Here is a 22,678-nt window from a genome sequence, read left to right on the forward strand (position 1 = left end):
CAAAAAAAGTGGGGGTGGGGAAGACAAAGAACAAAAGGGAAGGTGTTGATAGGACACAGGGTCACAGAGAATAACTGACAAGGAGATCATGGGGCAAAGGCAAAGACAAAGGGTGTGTTAATGGTGTGGTGAAAGACAAAGTGTTAGTGCAGAGAGGGCATTAAATGACAGAATAATGAAAGCCCTAGCCACAAGCAAAAGATGAAAAAAAAAAGTAGGCAGGCACATGACAAAAAAAAATTGAATGATTAAACAAACTGAAATAAAATGAAATAAAAATAAAAAATAAAAATAAAAAGGGCGGGGGGGGGGGGGGGGGGGGCGGTGCCAGTCATGCTCTGAAATTACTGAATCAATGTTCAGTCCGGCAGGCTGTAGTGTGCCTAATCAGTAAATGAGGTGCTGATCCTTGAGCTGGCTTTGATGTTCACTGGAACACTGCAGCAATCCCAGGACTATGTTGTGGGCATGAGAGCAGGGGGGGGGTTGAAATGGCAAGCGACAGGAAGTTCGGGGTAATGTTTACGGACTGAGCAGAGCTGTTCCGCAAAGTGGTCACCCAATCTGTGTTTGGTCTCCCCAGTGTAGAGAAAACTGCATTGTGAGCAGCGAGTACAGTATACTACATTGAAAGTAGTAAATCACTGCTTCACCTGAAAGGACTGTTTGGGGCCTGGGATAGTGAGGAGAGAGGAGGTAAATGGGCAGGTATTACACCTCCTGCAATTGCACGGGAAGGTGCCATGGGAAGGGGATGAGGTGGTGGGGGTAATGGCATCACACTGGACATGGCGGAGAATGATCCTTTGAATGTGGAGGCTGGTGGGGTGGCAAGTGAGGACAAGGGGAACCCTGTCGCGGTTCTGAGAGGAAGGGGAAGGGGTAAGGACAGAGGTGCGGGAAATGGGCTGGACACAGTTGAGGGCCCTGTCAACCACAGTGTGGGGGGGGGGGGGAAATCCTCGGTTAAGGAAAAAGGAAGACATCAGAAGTGCTGTTGTGGAAGGTTGTATCATCAGAACAAATGTATCGGAGACAGAGAAACTGGGAGAATGGAATCGAGTCCTTACAGGAGGGAGGGTGAAGAAGTGTAGTCGAGGTAGCCGTGGGAGTCGGTGGGCTTATAATGACTATTAGTGGACAGCCTATGCCCAGAGATGGAGGCAGAGAAGTCGAGGAAGGGAAGGGAGGTGTCAGAGATGGACCATGAGAGAAGGGTGGAAATTGGAAGCAAAGTTGATAAAGTTTACCAGTTTGGGGCAGGAGCAAGAAATGGCATTGATACAGTCATCAATGTACTTGAAAAAGAGCTGGGGAAGTGGGCCTGAGTAGGACTGGAACAAGGAATGTTCGACATATCCCAAAAAAGACAGGCATAACCAGGACCCATGAGGGTACCCATAGCAACACCTTTTACTTGAAGTAAGTAAGATGAGGAGACTTCTGTTAACATTTTGAGTTATGATGATCTGGAATGCATTGCCTGGAAGCAGATTCAATAGTAACTTTCAAAAGGGAATTGGATATTTACTTGAAGGGCAGAAAGTTGCAGGGTTACAGGGAAAGAGCAGGGAGTGGGACAAATTGGATAGCTCTCTCAAAGAGCCAGCACAGGCACATTGGGTTAAGTGTCCCTCCTGCTGTGCCGTAAACAAACAATGTGGAGTGTTCTATCAGAATCCAGAACCTGGATTATTGTTTCACCTTCCTGTCTTCTAAATGCAGTCTCTCATTTTGAGGTTGGGTTAGCATCTCATTTTGCATCAATGAATGATCACAGAACTGTAAATGAAAACAAGTTCAGCAGTCCCATGGACTGCTCTCCTCACACACACTGTAAGTACATTTTTGCTGTTAGGTTTTTCAATCAGAGTGTAGAGGCAGCAGGAACACCGTGGTGTGAGAACTGCACCAGGCTAAAATATGCACAGCTGACCACCAACAGTCTTCCAAGGCCAGGTCCTATTGCACATTCAGAGTGAGCTCCTGCCATGAGATTGGGAGCTTACTCACTAAAGGCAGTACATTGAACCCTTCCTCAAACATTCAAAGAGGAATGTCTTTTTGGCCTGACACTACACAGTGTGAGAAAGGAACACCAAGGTTTGCTGATGCTCCAAGAAATGGGGCATAAAAACAGAAGAAATAAGAGCAAGAGGAGGCCATACCAAAAACAACTTGTATTTATATAGTGCCTTTAACATAATAAAATGTCTCAAGGTGCTTCATAGAAGTGTTCTTAAGCAAAATTTGACACTGATTCACATAAGGCGATATTAGGGCAGATGGCTGAAAGCTTGGTCAAAGAGGTACATTTTAAGGAGTGCCTTAAAGGAGGAGAGCGAGGTAGAGAGGCGGTGTGGTTTAGGGAGGGAATTCCAGAGCTTAGGACCCAGGCAGTTGAAGACACAGCCGCCAATGTGGAGTGATTAAAATCAGAACTAGAGGAGCGCAGCTATCTCGAGTGTTGTGAGGTTGGAGGAGATTACAGAGATAGGAAGGGGCGAGGTCATGCAGGAATTTGAAAACTATGATGAGAATTTTAAACCTGAGGCATTGCTTACCTGGGAGTCACTGTAGGTCAGCAAGCATTTGGGTGATGGGCAAACTAGCCACGGTGCAAGTTCGGACTCAGACAGCAGTGTTTTGGATGACCTCAGGTTAACAGGGTAGGTCAGCCTGGAGTACATTGGAATAGCCAAGTCTAGAGGTAACAGAGGCATGGATGAGGGCTTCAGCAGAAGGTATGCTGAGGCAGGGTCAGAGTCGGGCAATGTTACAGAGGTGGCAAACCTCTGGGGCGGCATAGTGGTTAGCACCGCAGCCTCACAGCTCCAGTGACCCGGGTTCAATTCTGGGTACTGCCTGTGTGGAGTTTGCATGTTCTACCTGTGTCTGCGTGGGTTTCCTCCGGGTGCTCCGGTTTCCTCCCACATGCCAAAGACTTGCAGGTTGATAGGTTAATTGGCCATTATAAATTGCCCCTAGTATAGGTAGGTGGTAGGGAAATATAGGGACAGGTGGGGATGTGGTAGGAATATGGGATTAGTGTAGGATTAGTATCAATGGGTGGTTGATGGTCGGCACAGACTCGGTGGGCCGAAGGGCCTGTTTCAGTGCTGTATCTCTAAACTAAACTAAAGGTGGAAATAGGCAGTCTTAGTGGTGATGCAGATATGTGTTGGAAGGTCACGTCAGGGTCAAATATGACACCAAGATTGCAAACAGTTTGGTTCAGCCTATGCCAGGCAGAGAGATGGAGTCCGAGGTGAGGGAGCAGAGTTTGTGGTGGGAATTGAAGACAATGGCTTTGGTCTTCCCAATATTTTATTTTGAAGAAATATCTGCTCATTCAGCACTGGATGCTGGACAAGCAGTCTGACAATTCAGTGTTGAAAATACTCAACTGAGCACTCACATTGCACTGGGGTGGAGAATTCCCAGAATTCATTACCCTTTGAGTGAAGACATTTTTCATCTCAGTCTGAAATGGTTAGCCCCTTATCCTGCTGCTATGACTCTAGGTCTATACTCTCCAGCCAGGGAAAACAGCATCTACCCTGTCAAGCCCTCTAAGAATTTTATATATTTCAGTGAGATCACATGTAAACATCAGAGAATTCACACCCATTCTACTAAACCTCTCCTCATAGGATAGCCCTCTTATCCCAGGAACCAATCTAGTGAACCTTGGTTGCACTCTCTCTAAAGCAACTCTATCCTTCCTTAGGTAAGGAGACCAAAACTGTACTCAGTACTCCAGGTGTGGTCTCACCGAAGCTCAAAGGACGACTTCCTTATGCTTATACTCCAATCCCCTTTAAAAAAAGGCCAATAAACCACTTACACAGGAAGAATGTCCTGTTTGGTATTCTGCGGCATCATCCCCACTGGAAAGAAGTCCATAGTGCCTGGGAAGTCATGGTCCCCTGTCTGTGATGAGGTCACCCTCCAAAGAATCTAGCTCCAAATACAGAAAAATATTTGCAGATCTCATAAGATCGCCTTCTATGAAGTAAATGGAGAAAATGTGCATGCCAAAGTGTTTCCCCTCACTCAAATTGCTTTGCTTTCCTTTGGATGCCCACCTTGCAGCTGGGCACACAGCCACAACTTTACCTGAAATGCTTGGCACACCCAGATCACAGCACAGAAGGAGGCCATTCGTTCCATCATGCCTGTGCTGGCTCTTTGGTAGAGCTATCCAATTGGTCCCACACCCCTGCTCTTTCCCCATAGCCCTGCAGTTTATGGCCCTTCAAGTATTTGTCCAGGTTCCATGTGAAAGTTATCATTGAATCTGCTTCCATTGCCCTTTCAGACAGTGCATTTCTGACCACAACAACTCGCTGTGTAAAAAGATTTCTCCTCATCGCTGGCCCGCTTTTTTTGCCAATTATTTTAAATCTGTGTTCTCTAGTTATCGACTCTCCTGCCAGTGGAACCAGTTTCTCCCCAATTACACTGTTAAAACCAATCATAATTTTGAACACTTCTATTAAATTCTCCCTTAAGAATCAGCTTTAAGAAGAACAATCCCAGCCCAGAAAGCTTCACCCAAAAAACAATTGCTGTAAAAGTGTAGCTGCACAATGGAGATACATGTGCTCACACCCGCAATGGGTTGCAGGATGGACGCTTGAAGGTGCTCTTGACACTTTCAACATCTAAGCAGTGTTTTGCTGCTGGCAAGAAAAGATACTACAGCAGGAAGCAGATATGCACAGCATGAGGCCTGGATAATGCCAATCCTTTGAATACTTTTGAAGAGGTCACACTGAAAGTCATTACCACAGCCTGCATAGAGAGTGGGGAAAAACAAAGTCAGAATCTACCATCACCCTCAGAGCAAGTACCATCCTCCTTGTGTTCTTTCTTCCTCACTCACTTACTATCCTTTGGACTTATACTCGTGCACAATGCCATGTCACACAGCATATTGCAATATGTCAAAGCTGAGCACATACCATTCAATCAACATTGTATCCTCCTCATTCTGTAGGCATCCCAGAAGAATGAACCACTTATCTCAGTGCCAGCATCTTACAACAAAGATGTGAACCATGGGCTCCAGTTGCACTGTGGCAAGACAATGCAGCAATTTTCCTTCCCAATCACCTGAGGTGAGTGCCCCAGAAGTACCATAAATCACCTGACTAAGATATCTAACTGCCTCTAACTCCAGGAAATGGGCCAGGATCAGGACCACGGGCTGGGGGTCGGAGGAGAGAGGCTGCGTTAGTGGTCCTCCCAAGCAACAAGTTGCCTCTTGTGAATTCGAACTAACTTGCAAACAGAACTATTCCTTCCACTCAACAGTTAATGTGAACAGTTCACTCCTTCAGGGGAGGAAATCTGCTGTCCTTACCTGGTCTAGCTAATGTGTGACTCCAGACCCACAGCAATGTGATTTGCTCTTAACTGCCCTCTGAAATGGCCTACCAAGCTACTCAGCTGTATCAAACTGCTATGGAAAATTCAAATAAGGTTAAAACAGACCAGCTGGCATCGACCGAGACACCAGAAAACACAAAGGTTCACTTTGCCCAGTCAATCCCGCAAAGTTCTTCTCACTAACATCTGGACACTTGCGACAAAATTGGGAGAGCTGTCCCACAGACTAGTCAAGCAACAGACATAGTTATACTCACCGAATCATACCTTCCAGCCAATGCCCCAGTCCCCTCCATCACCATCCCTGGGTATGTCCTGTCCCACCGGGAGAACAGAGGAGGCTGAGGAGAGATTTAATTGAGATGTACAAATTTGTGAGGGGTCTGGATAGAGTGGATGGGAATGGCCTATTTACCTTAGCAGAGGGGTCAGTGACTAGGGGACATAGATTTAAAGTGATTGGTAAAAGGATTAGAGGAGAGGTGAGGAAAGGTTTTTTTTTTACCCAGAGGGTGATGCAGGTCTGGAACTCACTGCCTAAAAGGGTAGAAGAAGCAGAAAACCTCATTTCATTTAAAAGGTGCCTGGATGTGCAGCTGGAGTGCTGTAACCTGCAGGACTACGGACCATAGGCTGGAAAGTGGGATTAGGCTCGGTAGCTCTTTCTTTTTGGCCGGTGCAGATAGGATGGGCTAAGTGGCCTCTTATTGTGCCATAAACCTCCTATGATTCTATGACAGACCAACCAGAGCTGGCAGCATTGTAGTATACGGTCAAGAGGGAGGGGCCTCGGGAGTCTTCAACACTAACGCCTGGCCCCATGAAGACTCATGGCATCAGGTCAAACATGGGCAAAGAAATCTCCTGCTGATTACCACCTACCACCCTCCCTCAACTCATGAAACAGTACTCCTCCATGTTGAACACCACTTGGAAGAAGCACTGAGGGTAGCATGTGCATACCATGTACTCTGGGTGTGGGAGTAGCTCGGTAGCACCACTACTGACCAAACCAGCTGAGTCCTGAAGGACAAATCTGCCAGACTGGGCCTGCAGCAGGGGTGAGAGAACTAACAAGAGAGAAAAACCTACTTGACCTTGTCCTTACCAATCTGCATGACAGTATTGGTAGGGGTGACTGCTGAACAGTCCTTGTGGAAACGAAGTCCCATCTTCGTACTGAGGACATCCTCCATAATGTTGTGTGGCACTAGCACTGTGCTAAATGGGATTGATTCAGATCAAATCCAGCAGCTCAAAACTGGGCATCCATGAGGCACTGTGGGCCATCAGCAGCAGCCGAATTGCATTCACCCACAATCTGTAACCTCATGGCCTGGCATATCCCACACTCTATCATTACTATCAAGACAGGGGACCAATGAAGAGTGCAAAATGGCATGCCAAGCGCAGCAGCTGACATACCTCAAAATAAGGTGCCAACCTGGTGAAGTTACAACCCAGGACTACATGCATGCGAACCAGAAAAAGCAGCATGCAATAGACAGAGCTAAGTGATCCCACAGCCAACGGATCAGATTAAAGCTCTGCAGTCCTGTCACATCCAGTTGTGAATGTGGTGGACTAACCAGAGGAGGAGGCTCCAAAAACATTTCCACCCTCAATGATGGAGGAGCCCAGAATATCAGTGCAAAAGACAAGGCTGAAGCATTTACAACCATCTTCAGCAAGAAGTGCCGAATGGATGACCCATCTCAGCCTCCTCCTGAGGTCGCCAGCATCACAGATGTCAGTCTTCATCCAATTTAATTCACTCTATGCGATATCAAGAAACAACTTAGCATATTGGATACAGCAAAGACTATGGGCCCTGACTACATTCCGGCTGTAGCCCTGAAGACTTGTGCTCCAAAATGAGCCTGGAGATACCATTGACCAGAAACCTAACTGGCTCAGCCATACAAATACGTTGACTACAAGAGGAGGTCAGAGGCTGGGAATTCTGTGGTGAGTAGCTCACCTCCTGACTCCCCAAATCCTGTCTGCCATCTGCAAGTTGCAAGTCAGGAGTGTGATGGAATACTCTCCACTTGCCTGGATGGGTGCAGCACCAACAACACACAGGGGCTCGACACCATCCGGGACAAAGCAGCTCGCTTGATCAACTTCCCACTCACCACCTTCAACATTCACTCTCTCCACCATTGTCACACGGTGGCAGCAGTGCATACCATCTACAAGATGAATTCCAGCAACTTGCCAAGGCTCCTTCGACAGCACCTTCCAAATCCACAAACTCTTCCACTGAGAAGGACAAGGGCAGCAGTTGCATGGGAACACCACCGCCTGCAAGTTCCCCTCCAAGCCACACACCATCCTGACTTGGAACTATATCGCCGTTCCTTCACTGTAGCTGGGTCAGAATCCTGGAACTCCCTTCCTAACAGCACTGTGGATGAACATACACCCCATGGACTGCAGTGGTTCAAGAAGGCAGCTCACCACCCCCTTCTCAAGGGCAATTTGGGATGGGCAATAAATGCTGGCCTGGCCAGCGATGCTTACATCCCATGAACGAATAAAAAAAAAAGCACAGTGGTGGCTTTTGAATGCAATTATCAGCTTCTTGATTTTTACTGGGTTAACTTCCATTAGGCTCCTTTTAGACCAAATGTGTTCGTGATCTAGAGCTTTATAAAGATTAGCAGCCCTCCTGTTTTAAATAATGTTATCCTTGCTAACATAGTTAGTTGTGCAGCAAGCCAAACATACATTTACCTCATGCAATTCATATTATGACTGGTGCTTCACATCTGAGAAACTTGCAATTATGGCATCAAATTTATAATAGGCCTTGATCCTAAAGATCCAAATTGAACCACTAAAAACGTTTAGCAGCACATATTCAAAGAGTGAAAATGCACGTTATAATATCAAAATAAAAATGCCAAACAGCATCTGAGAGAGGTAGAGGGCCGAACGTGTCAGGTGTGTTCCTGTATCAGGTCTAATGAAATGTCACAACTCTAAATATTAAGCCACCTCTCAAGAATGAAAGAAAGAAATGAATTATATTTATAAAGGGCCTTATGATGTGCTCAAGGCATCCACAAGATTTTCGCTCAGTAGATTAGTTTTGAAGTGTAGTCACAGTTGTGCTGTATTCAAACCCACCAGTTAATTGGTACCCAGAAAAGATCACACTAACAGCAAATGAGATGAATGTTCAGTTAAAATGTTAGTGATTGTCGAAAGGAAAGTTTTGGCCAAAATGCAGGAGAAACACCCTACTCCTCTTCAAATAATGCCACAGGATCATTATGTCCATCAGAATAGACTTATGCAGGCTCTGTTTAACACCTCATCTGACACCAAAGGAACATAAGGAACACAAAATGTTAGCATTCAGGTACAGCAAGAATTAAGAAGGTCTTTATTGCAAGGGGGATTGGAGTACAAGAATAAGGAAATCTTGCTACAATTGTACAGGGCTTTGGTGAGTCCACATCTGGAATACTGTGTGCAATTTTGGTCTCCATATTTAAGGAAGGATATACTTGCATTGGAGGCAGTATAGCGAAGGTTCACTAGATTGGTCCCTGGGATGAGAGGGCCATCCTATGATGACAGGCTGAATAAACTGAATCTATACTCTCTGGAGTTTCAAAGAATGCGAGGCGATCTCATTGAAACATATAAGATTCTAAAGGAGCTGGATAGGGTAGACACAGAGATTATTTCTGCTGGTCAGGGAATCTAAAACACAGGGGCATAGTCTCAGGATAAGTGGCCAATCAATTAGGACTGAGATGAGGAGAAATTTCTTCACTCAAAGGATTGTGAATCTTTGGGATTCTCTCCCCCAGAGGGTTGTGGATGCTCCGTCATTGAATATATTTAAGGCTGGGATAGACAGAGTTTTGGTCTCTCAGAGAATCAAGGGATATGGGGAGTGGGTGAGAAAGTGGAGTTGAGGCAGATCATCAGCCATGATTGCATTGAATGGTAGAGCAGTCTCGATGGCCTGTATGGTCTACTCCTGCCTCTATTTCTTGTGTTCTTATAGGATTCATTTGGTGCTGCACCAGGTTATGTACTCAAAGCTGAACAGTAATTGAGAAGCGTCAACTTGACAAACAGTTCAGGATTAAATGTTTTCCTTTATTTTTCATCCATGTGCAGACTGTCCTGCTGTGAATTTCTCTTGTTTTCTGTTCTTAATTCAGATTTCTCCCCTCATTGCAAATCTTTTGCGCAAAATATCTTGACCTTTCATCTTCATCTCCAGGTCACTAAATATTCTTGGATGCAAGGTGCCCAGGAAAGATAGGAAAGGAAAGAAAGGAGAAGGGGTGGCTGTATTGATTAGGGGAAATATAAGATTGTTGGAAACAATGTCCTAGAGAGGTCAAGGACAGAATCTATTCGGTTAGAACTAAGAAACAATCGATGTATCATTACACTACTGACTGTATTCTATAGGCCAGCAATACACAGAGGAACAAATCTGCAAGAAAATTACAGACAGGTGCAAAAAGTATAGTTATAATTACCCTAATATAGACAAGGATAGCAATAGTGTAAAGGGCAGAAAGAGGGAAGAGTTTCTGAAGAGTGTTCAGAAGAATTTTCAAGATCAGAATGTTTCTGACCCAATGAGGAAAGAGGTGTTGGTGGATCTGGTTCTGGGGAATGAGGTGGGTCAAGTGAATCAAGTGTCAGTCAGGGAACATTTGGGGGAAGAGTGATCATAGCATCAAAAGGTTTAGGTTGGCTCTGGAAAAGGACAAGGAGCAATCAGAAGTTAAAATTATGAATCGGGAGAGGGCCAATTCAATGGGGGTGAGAATGGATCTGGCCCAGGTAAATTGGAATCAAAACTGGCAGACAAAACTGTAACTGAACAATGGGCTGCCTTTGAAGAGGAAATGATTCGGGTACAGTCGAGGTACATTCCCATGAACAGGGAAGGTAGGATAAACAAAGCTGGAGCTCGCTGGATGACAAAAGAGATAGAGAGCAAGATGAAGCAGAAAAAGGGACATATGTCAAATATCAATTTGATAACACAAGTCAGAATGAGGCTGAATACAGAACGTTCAGAGGAGAAGTGAAAAAATAAATGAGGAGCAAAGAAAGAGTTTGAGAAGAGACTGGCAGCCAACATAAAAGGGAATCCAAACGTCTTCTATAGCAAATAGTAGAAGCGTAATAAAAGAAGGGGTGGGGTAGATTAGGGCCCAAAAAGGGGATTTATGCAAGGAGACAGGGGGCGTGACTGAGGTACTAAATAAATACTTGACCAAGGAACAAGATGCCATAATGAAAGAGGAGGTCATTGAGACACTGGATGGGCTAAAGATTGATAAGGATATATTACAGAGGCTGCCTATACTTAACATTGATAAGCCACCAGGACCGGATAAGATGCATCTGAGGATGCTGAGGGAAGTAAGGGCAGAAATTGCACAGGCACTGGCCATATTCTCCTTAGATACAGGGGTGGTGCCAGAGGACTGGAGAATTGCAAATATTCCCCCATTGTTCTAAAAAAGTTATAAGGTTAAGCCCAGCAACTACAGACCAAGAACTGGAGTTTGTTTAAAAAATACTACTAAACTGACCAACTGGGAAGCTTGACCAAACTCGAAAAATGATATGCAGACTGGTGGGCGGGCTACAAATCATAGAATCATAGAAGATTTACGGCACAGAAAGAGGCCACTTGACCCGTGTCTGTGCCGGCCAAAAAAAGCCACCCAGCCTAATTCTGCTTTCCAGCATATGGTCCGTAGCCCTGCAGATTACGGCACTTCAGGCGCATATCCAGGCACCTTTTAAATGAGTTAGGGGTTTCTGCCTCTACTACCCTTACAGGCAGTGAGTTCCAATCCCCGCCACCCTCTGGGTGAAAACATTTTTCCTCATCTTCCCTCTAATCCTTCTACCAATCACTTTAAATCTATGTCCTCTAGTCACTGACCTCTCTGCTAAGGTTAATAGGTCCTTCATATCCACTCTATCCAGGTCCCTCACAATTTTGTATATCTTAATCAAATCTCCCCTCAGCTTCCTCTGTTCCAAGGAAAACAACCCCAGCCTATCCAATCTTTCCTCATAACTGCAATTTTCTGGTCCTGGCAACATCATCGTAAATCTCCTCTGTACCCCTCTCTAGTGCAATTACATCCTTTCTGTAATGAGGTGACTAGAACTGCACACAGTACTCAAGTTGTGGCCTAACCAATGATTTATACAGTTCCAGCATGACAACCTTAACTCTGCTTCTCCCTTCACAGATGCTGCTAGACCTACTGAGTATTTCCAGCATTTCTTGTTTTTATTCCAGCATATCCTCCCTGCTCTTATATTCTATACCTCGGCTAATAAAGGAAAGGATTCCAAATGCCTTCTTAACCACCTTTTCGACCTGTCCTGCTACCTTCAGGGATCTGTGAATATTCATTCCAAGGTTCCTCATTTCTGCTGCACCTCTAGTATTCTCCTATTTATTGTGTATTCCTTTGCCTTGTTTGACTCCCCAAATGCATCACCTCACACTTCTCCAGGTTGAATTCCATCTGTCACCTTTCTGCCCACCTGACCAGTCCATCAATATTTTCCTGCAGCCGACATTTATCCTCCTCGCTATCAACCACACGGCTAATCTTTGTGTTGCCTGCAAACTTCTTGATCATGTCCTCTGCATTTACATCCTAATCATCAACATATACCACAAAAAGCAGGGAACCTGGTACTGAGCCCTGCAGAACGCCACTGGAAATAGCCCTCCAGTCACAAAAGCACCCGTCAACAATTACCCTTTGTTTCCTGCCACTGAACTAATTTTGTATCCACCTTGCTACATTCCCTTGGATCCCACGGGATTTTTTTTTTTTTTAAACCAGTCTGCCATGTGGGACCTTGTTAAAAGCCTTGCTAAAATCCATGTAGAACACATCAACTGCACTACCCTCATCAATCCTCCTTGCTACTTCCTCAAAAAATACAATCAAGTTAGTCAGCCATGACCTTCCCTTAACAAATCCATGCTGACTATGCATGATTAATCTAAGTGACAGTTTATCCTATCTATCAGAATTGATTCCAATAATTTGTCCACCACCAAGGTTAGACCGACTGGCGGCTATTTATTTGGTCTATCCCTTGCTCCCTGTTCAAACCTCCAATCCTCCGGCACAATATCTGTTTCCATTATAAACATCAGGTATTGTTTGGTAGCAACCGCAGGGAACATAAAGAGGAGGATATTTGCTGCACAAAAACATGGGTAGAGGCAAATTTTCACAAGGTCGGCAAATTAGAGAATTACACATGTGGGTCCAAAAGTGGTGTGGGAAGAAAGGTTTTTGATTCACGGGGCACTGGCAGCATCACTGGGGAAAGTGGGAGCTGTGCCACCGGGATGGGCTCCACTTAAACCGGGCTGGGATCAGTGTCCTGGCAAATCGTTTAACTATGGCTGTGGATAGGGCTTTAAAACTAACAGGCCTGGGAGAAGGGTCAGGTGAAGGGCAATTTAGAAATCTAAAAGAGTAAAGTTGAGGCAATAGAACGGTGTATCGATTTGGGTAAAAACAAGCACAGCGGGACAGGAAGGGACAGAGTTTAACGGCAACAGTGCATCAGTGAATATGGTCTATGCAAGGAATAGTGATAAAAATATAAAATTAAAGGCTCTTCATCTGAATGCACAAAGTATTTGCAATGAAAGACAAACTCGTGACACAAATAGATTTAATTTAAATCACCATTAGAGACATGGGGCAGAATTCTCCCAGCCTAGTCGAGGCGGGTACCAGAGTGCGCAGGGCGGGCAATTCCCAAAATTGACGTCAGGTCAGATTCCCAACATGATCCCATCCTCTTCCAACTTTCCTGGGTGGGTTTTGTGTCCAGAAGGGAACTCCTGTAGGCCTGGCAGGAAAGCAATACAGGTGATTAAAAAGGCAATTAAGAGCCTTTTAAACCATGATTTCCTTCTTTCCCAGCAGTGCACAGGTTCCATGCTACTTCTGCACCTCATCAGGGTCACTGGGTGAGTGCACAGTGGGAAGAGCTTCTTCAGTGAAACTGATAAGCTAGGAAGGCTTTGATCAGTTACAATGAAGAGCTTCAGGCCTAGCCAGATGAGAGGCTGCTGTTCAAAGCACTTCTTCTCTCAGAGAGTGCTATCATTGCTTGCCAGGTGAGTACCAACTTCTTGGAGGTCAGTTAACCTGTCCAGCTCTTCTATCATCTTCATCTGCACTTCTTGCTGCCAGCCCTTCACCATGGCATGGGAGCAGCTTATGCAGCTTCACCTCCTACCTCTGCTGAAGGTCAACAGCAGAAGCCACACCACTGCCAAAGGCTCCAGCAGCAGTAGCAGCAGCAGCAGCAAGGGCAACACAGGCAGCAGCTGTCTTCTCCTCAACTGCATGTCCCTCCACAGGGCAAAGGAGATGAACACCCAGATGCAGCTGGAAGGATGCAAGATCCCTCACACAGGGTCTGCAGACACTCTCACCATGTCTGAGTATCAGTGTCTCAGGAGGCTCATGCTTTCACAGCAGCCTCCTGGAATAAGACCTTCTTCGCAGTGGAGCAGGTGGGCATGCATTGCCTGTGGTCATTAAGCAACATCCCCTCATCCTGCCGGGTTTCTGCCTCTCCCCGAGGTTGTGTGTGCTCTCTTCTCCCATAAGGAGAGAAAACACGGAGGTATGAATGTTTGTAATGGCTTGTGTTGAAGGAGGGAAGGACACCATTTGTGGATGGTGACTGTGAGGCATAGGTATCAGAGGGCACGAGGCTGAGGGTGAGTGTTGGCTGTTCGGATGGGGATGTGAAGAGGTACCTGGAGAGAGAGAAGTGAGTGAAGCTGCAAGGTGTGTTGTTCTGGGAGTGCGAGGCAGGAGAATGCTGGGCAGGTCAGAGTGTGGGGCTTGGCACCTGGAACTTGGCACTTTCTCGGCCACTTCCATGCACGCCTGCTTGTTGGAGAGGTTGTTTTCTTCCTCCCATCCTTGGAAGATCTCACTTCTCTGCAGTCCCTCAGATCCCGCAGCAGTACCGCCAGGTAAGAGTGAGACACTCAGGGAGCAGCCTTCCCAGGTCTCCTCTCCATTCCTGTGGTCGTTGCAGCCTCAAAAATCAAAGTCCTGGTCATCCATTGTAACTGTGCAGTGGCCCCTTTAATTAGAAATCCTTCTTTAGGCAGAATCAACATGTCATCCCACCAGCCCTCCCTGATTGGCTGGGGAGCCTGGAGATAGGATGCTAATTGGTTTGCTCTGAGAGCAGTGCTGGGGTGTGTAAACCAGTGGGTCAGATTCCGACCTGACAATTTCTGTCAGGCACAAAGGTGAGAAGATTCCGCCCATGCTTGCAAGGTCACCAAGGTTGGGAAATAAATATTACAGTGTTAATAACATTTTGAAAAGACAGTGAGAAAAGGAGGAGGAATAGCCTTGATAATAAAGGATGGCAAAAAGACAATAGAAAGAAAGAATCTTGGCTCAGAAAATCAGGCAGTCGAATCAGTACCAGTGGAGATTAGGAATAACAAGGGTCAGAAAATCCAGGTTTTAGACCGTTGGACAGAGCATTAAGCAAGAAATAATTGGAGCTTGTAGCAAAGGCAATGTAATAATCAGACTGGGCCAATCAAATTGGCAAAGGTAGTCTAAAAGATGAGTGTGTCAAATACTTACAAGATAGCTTCCCAAAAGAATACATTGTGGAACCAACTAGGGACAAAGCTATTTTTAGATCTAGTATTGTGTAATGAAGCGGGGTTAATTAGTAATCTCATTGTAAAAGATCCTCTGGGGAAAAAGTGATCATAATTCAAAGTTAATATGGAATTCAGTTGTAAGTGACATACTCGAGTCCAAAACAAGAATCTTAACCTTAAAACAAAGCAATTAAATAGATATGAGGGGAGAGCTGGCTAAGGTTGATAGTGCGAATAGACTAAATAGTATGGTAAATAAGCAGCAGGAAAAATTTAAAGAAACAATTCCAAATGTTCAACAAAAATATGTTTGATTAAAAAATAAAAACTGAGTGATAATAATCCAGGGCTTACTGTGGAAGTTAAGGGTAGTATTAAATTAAAAGAAGAAACTTATAATGTTTCAAAAATAGTAGTAAGCTTGAGGATTCGGAGAGCTTCGGAAACCAACAAAGAGCCACCAGAAAGTTGATAAAAAGGGAAAAATAGAGAACAAGAGTAAACTAGCCAGGAATATAAAAACAAATTGTAAGAGCTTTTACAAGTATCTAAAAGAGCAGCTAAAGTAAACGTTGGCCACTTGGAGACAGAGACAGCAGAAACCATCATGGGGAATGAGGAAATGGCAGAGACTTGGAACAAATATCTTGTGTCTGTTTTCACAGCAGAAGACACAAATTACATACCGGAAATAGAGGGTAGCCAAGGAGCTAATAAGAGTGAGGAACTTAAAGTAATTAATATCAGTAGAGAAAAAGTATTAGAAAAACTAAAGGGACTAAAAGCCAACTAACTTCTGGGATGTGATGGCCTATATCCTAGGGTTCTAAAAGAGATAGCTGCAGAAATAGTTGATGTGCAGGTTATAATTTTCCAAAATTCCCTAGATTCTAGAATAGGGTCCAGCAGATAGGACATTAGCAAATGTACCATCACTATTCAAGAAAGGAGGGAGAGAGAAAACATGGAGCTACAGTTAGACTGACAACAGTCATTGGGAAAATGCTGGAATCTATTATGAAGGAAGTCTTAATAATGCACTTTAAAAATCATAGTATGATCAGGTAGAGTCAACATGATTTCACAAAAGTCAAATCGTTTTTGACAAATTTATTAGAGTTTTTTGAGGATGTTAATTAATAGGGAAGATAAAGGGGAACCAGTAGACGTAATATACTTAGATTTCACAAAGGCATGCAATAACGTATCACATAAAAAGTTGATATGCAAGATAAGGGTTCATGGAGTTGGGGGTAATATATTAGCATGGATGGAAGATTGGTTAATGGACAGGAGACAGACATTAGGGATAAAGGGACATTTTCAATTGCAAGCTGTAACTCATAGAGTTCCACAAGGATCAGTGCAAAGGCCTCAGCTATTTACCATCTATATTATTGATTTAGACAAAGAGACCGAGAGTAATATATCCAAGTTTGCTGATTATATAAAGCTAGGTGGGAATGTAAGCTGAAAGCAGGACACAAAGAGACTGCAAAGAGATAATGTGGGGAAGCGAGGTGTTATTCACTTTCATAGTTAGAATAAAAAAGCAGAATTTTCTTTTTTTTTATAAAAGGCATGAAACTTTTAAATGTTGATGTTGAGAGAGACTTGGGCGTACTCTTACAACGAACACAGAAAGTTAGCATGTAGGTACAGCAAGCAATTAGGATGACAACTGGCCTTTATTACAAAGGGGATTGGAGTACAAGAATAAGGAAGTCTTGCTACAATTAAACAAAGTTCTAGTAACACCACGCCTGGAATACTGGGCATAGTCTCCATATTTAAGGAAAGATATACTTGCATTTCTGGGTAACCATGGGAAAGAGGCAAAGGAAAATTAATGAGAGGTTATTATTGTCAGCAAGAATGGTATAAAAGAGACAGTCTACAAGACTGACCAATACTCAGAGCATGAGTTAGACCAAAAGGACCTGACACAGAATCTCGATGGATTATTAACCTCTTAACACAATGGATCCTTCTGGATTATTAGTCACTTATTACACAGGATGTCCATGGAGAATTAACCTTTCAGTGTTCGCAATGCAGAAGAATCAACGATTCTGAGTTTCAAAGTGTATTACTGATTTAAAGGTTGTATGCATCACTATCTATAAACCTGTAAGGAGGCTGAAACTGGTCTACTCCACCAGCACAAAATGGGCTCGAAGTCAATCGGCAGCTGATTGTTCACTGTCCGAACTGCTTTCCACAGACATTCACAGAACGATCATTCACACTCTTTTTGGAGACTGGTCCCCTACCCTCATTGTCACTTTTACTGGTTTGAAATTAAAAGTTTTGGAAATATTTTCCAAGTCGATCGAAAATAAAATCTGACATGGAGAAAAATCAACTGCGGATTCACCACGAGCCCATTTCGTGCTCCTGGCATAGACCAATTTGACCCCTGTACTGTTTTTAACGTTTTTAAAACCATTGGTTAGCAAAGTTTCAAGAGTTGGTTGATCTCAAGTTTGATTACCCTAAAGAGTTAACAGAGTTAAAGAAAAATACATTACATAAAGGACAGTACATCTCAAGTGAGTTTTTTGGAATAATTCTGTAAATAGTATAAGGCCTGATGAGATGACCAGGGCTGCTGCCCAGGACGAGTTACTGACAGTGGTTCAGCATGACCATGTTAAATCAGCATTGACTGAAGCTCCCCTTATGTTAGCTTCCTGACAGCTGGGCTGAACCACTTCTCTGAGCTAATTCTTCCTCACACTTTATGAGCACTCAATAAGCAAAAATATTCACCCAAAGATACCAACAAAAACAGAAGCATTCTGGATTCATAATAATCTTAACTGCTTTCTTTTGTAATAGTAGCTCTAATGATGACAATAACTCTTTAAGAACAGGAGGAGGCCATTCAGCCTCTCCAGGCTATTCCATATTCAATCAGATCATGGCTGATCTGTACTTCAAACCCATTTACCTGCCTTTCCTCCATATCCCTTGATATTCTTACCTAACCAAAATATATCAGTTTCAGTCTTTAAAAGTTGAATTGACCCAACATCTACAGGCTTTTGGGAGAAGGAATTTAACATTTACACTACCCCTTGTATGAAAAAGTGCTTCCTCATCACATTTCTAACTCTAATGTTAAGGTTACACTCTCTTGTTTTGGATTTTTCCACCAGAGGAAATAGTTTCTCTGTATCGAGTCCAGCGAATCATTTTAAACACCTCAATTAGATCACCCCTCAACCTTCTAAACTCAAAGGAATACAAGTCAAGTTTATGCTACCTGCCCTCATACTTTAACCCTTTAAGTCCTTGGTAGTACTCTGGTGAATCTGAACCGTACATCTTCCTAAGGCAGTTCCCAAAACTACATGTAGTATCCCAAATGTGGCCTAACCAAGGCTCTTTACTTCCTTCTCTTTGTATTCCAGCCCCCTTGAGATAAAGACTAACATTCCATTAGCCTTTTTGATTACTTTTTACACCTAAGACGGCATCGAGTTCTATGATGATGTAACGAGCAGGGTGGATAGAGGGGAACCTGTGGATGTAGGCCTGTGGGCCTCAAATTAGTTACAATCTATATTAACAACTTGGATGAAGGGACTGAATGTATTGCAGCCAAATTTGCTGACGGTACAAAGATAGGTAGGAAAGCAAGTTGTGAGGAGGGTCTGCAAAGGGACATCGATAGGTTAAGTGAGTGGACAAATAGGGCGGCACTGTGGCGCAGTGGTTAGCACCGCAGCCTCACAGCTCCAGTGACCCGGGTTCAATTCTGGGTACTGCCTGTGCGGAGTTTGCAAGTTCTCCCTGTGTCTGCGTGGGTTTCCACCGGGTGCTCCGGTTTCCTCCCACCTCCAAAAGACTTGCAGGTTGATAGGTAAATTGGCCATTGTAAATTGCCCCTTAGGTGGGTAAGTAGGTGGTAGGGGAATGGTGGTAGAGAATATGGGGTTAATGTAGGATTAGTATAAATAGGTGGTTGTTGGTCGGCACAGACTCGGTGGGCCAAAGGGCCTGTTTCAGTGCTGCATCTCTTAAAAAAAAAATTTGGCAGGTGGAGCATAATGTGGGAAAATGTGAGGTTATCCACTTTGGTAGGAAGAATAGAAAAGCAAAATATTATTTAAATAGGGAGGGGGACTACAGCACGCTGTGATAAGTTAGCACATAGGCACAGCATGTAATTAGGAAGCTGAATGGAATGTTGGCCTTTATTGCAAGGGTGATGGAGTACAAAATTAGGGAAGTTTTGCTATAATTGTACAGGTGGTGAGACCACATCAAGAGTCCTGCATACAGTTTTGGTCACCTTATTTAAGGAAGGGTATACTTGCATTGGAGGCAGTTCAGAGAAGGTTGATTCCTGGGATGAAGGGGTTGTCTTATGAGAAAAAGCTGAGCAGGTTGGGTCTATACTCATTGGAATTTAGGAGAATGAGAGGTGATCTTATTGAAACAAATAAGATTCTGAATGGGCTTGACAGGGTAGATGCTGAGAGGATGTTTCCCCTTGTGGGGGAAATCTAGACAGGGGGCATGGTTTCAAAATAAGGGGTCAGCCAATTAAGACAGAAATGAGGAGGAATTTCTTCTCTCAGAGGGTCATTAATCTTTGGAATTCTTTACCCCAGAGAACAGTGGAGTTTGGATCATTGAATATATTTCAAGGATGAATTAGACAGATTTTTGACCTACAAGGGAGTCAAGGGTTATGGGGGGATAGGTATAAAAGTGGAATTAAGGTCACAATCAGATTGGCCACAATTGTACTGAATGGCAGAGCAGACTCGAGGGGGCGTATGGCCTACTCCTGCTCCTGGTTCTTATGTTCTATGCACCAGTTTTTAGTGATTTGTGTACATTGCTGCTCACGCTTCCAACTTTCTCACCATTTAGAAAAAAAAATAACATCTTTCTTTGATCCAAAATAAATGATCTCATACTTACACTGAACTCCGTTTGCCACAATTTTGCCCACTCACTTAATCTGCAAATGTTCCTTTGTAACTTCCTGCTTCCATTTACACAACTTACAGTGTTTCCCAACTCAGTACCAACCCTCTATTCTTTCCATCCAAGTCATACGGTGAGTTATGTATAGTCACGCCAACTTGCTTTGCTGAATGATAATTTTCTTTAATCCACTGACTGGAGATCTGAATTTTTTTTGAAGAAATTTAGAGATGAACAGATTTTTAAAAAAAGATGACTTTGCAAGCAGCTTAGGATTGCAACACCGTATTCTACATTGCAAGGTTTGTGAGGTGGAGACAAAATGGCTGCTCATCCCAGCAAGAACCAAGACCCAGGAAGTTTAAGAGAACTACCTGTTCTTTTTAGTACAAAAAGAAACATTGCTACCCTGTTTAAATCACTGGGTGACTGTCAATTGACAATCTCCTCCCGTCTGTGGTTTTAAGCTTGTGTTTCTCTACAGCAGTGAGGAGAAGCTTCTGGACTCTGACATGTGTAGACCCTAACTGGGGGTCCATCTTGCTCTCTCTCTTTCTCTCCATTTGAGCTTATAAGTTTCAAACTCTGTCTGTTGACTGACCATCTTTGCATACTCTGGCTACAATCAGAAGCCCCATTGGAGGAAATCATCTGCATTGCTGTCTCCAAGAGACCCATCAAACCAGTCATCTACCTCTTCAAACTAAAAGCCTCAGGACCATCGAATTCAGCTAGAACCCAGCTGAATCACCAAACCCCACAGACTGTATACTCCTTTTTTCTATGAACTCTAACTCAACCAATCTACCTTTCTCCACTATTTGTGTGTGTGTGTGAATGAAAGTTGGCACATAATTTATTATTTTCATTAGTTCGGTTTAGGCACAATAAAGTTAACCTCTTTCTTTGTTAACCCAAGAAAACCTGTCTGATTGATTATTGTGATGATCATAGCAAGTAAGTCATCAAACACCTACTGAATTGGTCAGTACATCCACTTTAGTAAAGAATTAAACCTGTTGTGGTCAAACAAGGAGAGGGAGAAGAGAGAAGCCCTTCCACCCCTCCTCACTTGAATGTAACAATCATGTATCTTTAAGCAGGTATTTTGCAGCATGGGTAATACAATAAGCTTGAACTCTGCCAGTTTCCTCTGGGTTTAAATCCACACCATATTATTTAGGTTGAAAATTTCTCAACACTTCTGGCTGATCGATGTTGTCTCCCAGTCCAGCAACACCTCAATTTTAAAATTCTCATCCTTGTTTCCAAATTCCCCCATGGTCTCGCCCCTCTCTATCTTTGTAACCTCCTCCAACCCTACAGCCCTCTGAGTTCTCTGTGATCCTCCAATTCTGGCCTCCTGCGTATCTCCAATTCTCTTCAATTGCCTAGCCCTAAGCTCGGGAATTCCCTCTCTAAACGCCTCTGCCTTGCAAAATCTCTCTCCTCTTTTAAGATGTTCCTTAAAAACGACCGCTTTGACCAAACTTTGGTTCACCTGTCCTAACACGCTCTTATGTCGCTTGATTCAAATTTGGTGATAATCATTCCTATGAAACACCTTGGGATGCGTTTGGAGAAATACTTTTGTACACTTTGGCTTGCCGTACACGTGACCTCTGATGTCATGATAAGTAAATAAAGGCTTTTGGCGGTAGCCATTTTACACATCATGTGGAACAAGGTGTCAGGAGTGAGTAGCTGGGATTTGAGAGGATTTTAATAGTTGTAAGCCAGTCAGCAGATGTGCAAAACATCAGAATTTAAAACAATTCCTGTCTGCAACTTTGTCAGGACATTGACAGCTGGGTAAGTCATTATGGCTTTGAATTTTCCAGTACCTTCTCCTATGGACATGAAGGGAGATTTGAGAGGGAATTGGCAATTCTTCCAGTCTCAGTGGCAGAATTATGAGATTGCCACAGAGTTGGACAAGAAACCCAAATAGATAAGAGTAACAACTCTGTTATCATCAATAGGGAAGGAGTGTTACAAGCTGTATTTCACCCTGGATTTCACTGAGAAGAAAAGCAAAACTTGGGAAATTTTGGAGGCTTTGAAGAGCCACTTTGAACCCTCTACTAATGTCATTTATAAACACGATGTGTTTAACACTAGAGCGCAGGAAATGAGGGAGAATATTCATCAGTATATGACTACTGTTACGACCGAGGTTTGAGGAGTGCACCATCTCCCTCTAGTCCCACTACTCCACTGGTCACAACATAGATTTAAAATTATTTTAACCAGTTATGAATATGGCCAATTATATACTTACGTCTATCTGTTTCAGAATACAAATCCACCAACCAGGTTTCTTTAATAAATAACAGCATTATTAATACATTGTAAAACAAGATATATTCAATAATGATGCAAAGCTTATTAACACACAGATTGAAATATGAAGGTATAAATATACCCCCTTCTAAATAACCCAACACACACGCTGGTTAAAGAAAAAATAAAGAAGCTTTCTCTGCAGAGAGCAACTTTACAAAAACAAAAATACTTTGGCCAAATACTTGTTAATTCTGAAGAAAAAACCCAGACATGTGACTTCCCTGTAAAGAACTCCAATAGCCAGCAAGGCTCTTGCTGTTTATGTAGCTTAAGACATGTGACTTCCAGTAAGTG

The 22,678-nt window shown here is 43.5% G+C and overlaps 1 protein-coding gene across 1 annotated transcript in view; it reads right to left on the reverse strand.

Moving 5' to 3' along the window:
• adgrb3 (adhesion G protein-coupled receptor B3) overlaps positions 1 to 22,678 on the reverse strand; it is a 1,095,571-nt gene that overhangs the window by 120,498 nt on the left and 952,395 nt on the right. The gene's annotated exons all lie outside the window — the stretch shown is intronic.

The sequence above is a fragment of the Heterodontus francisci genome, chromosome 3, assembly GCF_036365525.1.
Source record: "Heterodontus francisci isolate sHetFra1 chromosome 3, sHetFra1.hap1, whole genome shotgun sequence".
NCBI classification, from domain to species: Eukaryota; Metazoa; Chordata; class Chondrichthyes; order Heterodontiformes; family Heterodontidae; genus Heterodontus; species Heterodontus francisci.